We start from the raw sequence: 3,180 nt of genomic DNA on the forward strand, positions 1-3,180 counted from the left end.
CTGGGAAGGTGGGCAAGGGAGGTGTCTAGCCCAGCCCTGCCCTGCTCCAGACCAGCCTGCCGGGTCTCGCTTCTGTCTGCGATGCCCAGGACCCACCACCCCGGCCCTGCCCACTCCTGCCCCCACTGGCTGGTAAGAACTCTGTCCCCAGCCTGTGATCTGGGACAAAGTGCAGGCTTCTCCAGGGACTATCCTGGGCCCATGGGAGACACCCCCCACAATAGCCACAGGGCCCCAGTAGCTCGTGTTCTCCCCACGCTAGAAGCTGAAGGACCGGGGTCACCACGCACCGGTCAGTTACAGCCAGCCTGACTACAATATGCCAAGCGGGGGCCCCTCGCAACCTGGGGGAGGGAGAATCAAAACCCCAGGCTCTGGCTGGAATGGCCACGGGGTGAGGAACACAAGAGAGGAAGCAAAACTGTTCCCAGCAGGCCCCGCCATGAAAGGAGGAAGGAACGAGTCACCCTGGCCTATTGAGCAAGCCGCACAGAACACAAGGAACGGCCTGCAAAGGGGCAGCGCACGGGCCCCTTTCCCTTCTCCCCACCCCCACGTGTGCCCAGAGGCCTGAGTGTCTCCGCCAGGGCAGATGCTGTTTACTGTTTTGGGTTCTGCAGTTCCTGCTCCACAGAGCAGGGCCCAGCCACCAGGCCCAGCCAGTCTCAGCTGCCACTGACTAGCACAAGGCCAAACCCAAAGCAGGTTCCTACAGCACCTTCTCACTGGCTCTGAACATATTGGGCCCTGGGTTTTATTGACAAAACATGCCGGGTGACAGACACTGGTTCCATTGTGTGCCGGCCCCCAGACTACACAGCACAGGTGCGAGGGTTAGGGTTACTGCAGGCTGCGAGCCCTGGTGCATTCCCAGTGGGTTCTCTGGCACTTCGCTGACCAGCCAAGAATGCAGAAACAAGGCGCAGATCGGTTCCGGCCTCCTCTCTACTGGAGCTGGGATTGCACAGGATGTGGGCAGTCAATGCCCGGCCTCAACCAGAAACCATTCCCCGATGGCTCAGCAAGCCCACGTCACAATGTTGCACCCAGCACGTCTCCAAGAGCTGCCTGATTCATGGATCGCATTGAGCCGACTCTCGATGGGTTCACTTTGGCAGGGGGTGGATTAGAGCAGGGCAGGCCCAAGGGACCTCTGGGGAGATCCTGACTGAGCCAGCAGCACTGTCACCTTGTTATTCAGTTGTCCCTTCGTCTGAGCACCGAGTCTGGAGTCGTCTCTCAGAGAGAAGCCAGGCTGTTCGTGCCCACCTCACTGGGCTATGAGAGCAGGCGCTAACCTGCAACTCCATCAAAGTACAGGCCTGACTAGTTCTCAGTGCTCAGCGACGCTCTGACCCTCAAAACCATGGTCACCGCGAGGATGCCAGACAGTCTGAGCCGACTGCCGGAGAGCTGCCCTTCCACGGGGCATCTCCATTGCACCGCAGAAGTGCTCCGCCAGCGGCTTCAAGCCAAAGCTCGGAGAAACTCGTGCACCTGCTCAAAACAACATCGTTCGGACAACTACTAAGGACAGCCAGCTTCTCAGCCTGGCAGACGCTGGGTTACTCCACCTGGAAAGCCACAGGGCCTGTTTTCCTGCAGTCCTGCTGCTGCCCCTCCTCCCCCTTTGAGCCAAATGACAACTTGTCTCGCACTTGATAGACCCAGACTAGCCCCCACAACACCACCCGTCACCCCTGTTTACCAATAGGGAAGAGGTGAAGCAGGGCACCGGGTGGGTCAGAGAGCCAGGAACAGACCCCAGGAGGCCTGGCTCCCAGTTCTGTGCTCTGACTGGGAGACCTGTCCCCTTTAACACGAGGGCTTGAAGTGAAATGCCCCCCAAAAGTGACTACCTAGATCCAGCTGAAGACACTCCCGGTGGATGCTCACCAAGAACAACTACATTAGTGTTAGAGTCCTTCGGGCTCAGCCGGGGAGAGAGACTCCTACCCCAGGGAAGTCTTAGCAGGAGAATTCTTGCAGTGAAAGGAGCCCAGGCCCTCGCTGGCCCACAGGACCTGTCCAGCCTCCCCCCCAGCTCGTCTGCAGGACCTGTCCAGCAGACAGCAGTGACGCAAACCTGCCACAGCCTCCCACTGATGCCTCTCAACCCTGTTCTGAAGAACCCCACTGCAGGTCCTTCCAAAGCCCCCATCACTGCCATGCTCAGGTGCTGTGGGCACAAGGGGGCCTCAGGCTCAGAGCTCATTCATTCCTGGCCTTTGCAGGGGCTGCCAAAGGGGACAGATGGGGCCTCTGGACTCACTAAGAACTGGACGGCTCTCCCCACCGCGGCAGACACTTGCAAGCGAATGTCCAGCTAAGGAACGCAGCACAGGGGCCGAGCCCACTGGTACAAACTGCAGCTCAGCCCACGCACCGCAGCCAAAGCCAAACCGGACAGGAGGAACACTCCGAGCCCACCAGGCAGCCGGCCCAAACGTAGCTGCCTGTGCTACAAGAGGAGATTGGGAGCACCCCGCAGCAGGAGAGGCAGCGCCCCGCGGCCCATTGCCACAATCTGGGGGTCGCCACCAGCCTGGGCTCAGTGTAATGGGCGACAGGAACAAGAAGCCCTACGCTCCTGCCTGGAGCCAGCCCTGTGCAACTCTCCTGCCCCAGAAGGTGCCAAGCAAAGGCAGGAGGGCGCTGCCCTGGGGCAGGGGGTGTGAGGCGGATCCCTGCCCAGACAGACGGGACTTCACGCACCAGGACTCCTGCCTCCGCCCCCACAGCCCCTACCCTTCCCCCCAACTCTCACCCCCTCCCCCAACTGACCATCTCCCCCACCCCCCTCCATGTCCTCCCCTCCCCCAACTGACCATCTCCCCCCGACCCCCTCCTCTCCATGTCCACCCCTCCCCCAACTAACCCCCACCCCCCCAACTCTGACCCCCTCCCCCAACTGAGCACCTCCCCCACCCCCCTCCATGTCCACCCCTCCCCCAACTAACCCCCACCCCTCCAACTCTGACCCCCTCCCCCAACTGAGCACCTCCCCTATCCCCCCCCATATCCACCCCTCCCCTAACCAACCCCCAACCTCCCCAACTCTGACCCCCTCCCCCAACTGACCATCTCCCCCCGACCCCCTCCTCTCCATGTCCACCCCTCCCCCAACTAACCCCCACCCCCCCAACTCTGACCCCCTCCCCCAACTGAGCACCTCCCCCA

The sequence above is a fragment of the Trachemys scripta genome, chromosome 8 (assembly GCF_013100865.1).
Source record: "Trachemys scripta elegans isolate TJP31775 chromosome 8, CAS_Tse_1.0, whole genome shotgun sequence".
NCBI classification, from domain to species: domain Eukaryota; kingdom Metazoa; phylum Chordata; order Testudines; family Emydidae; genus Trachemys; species Trachemys scripta.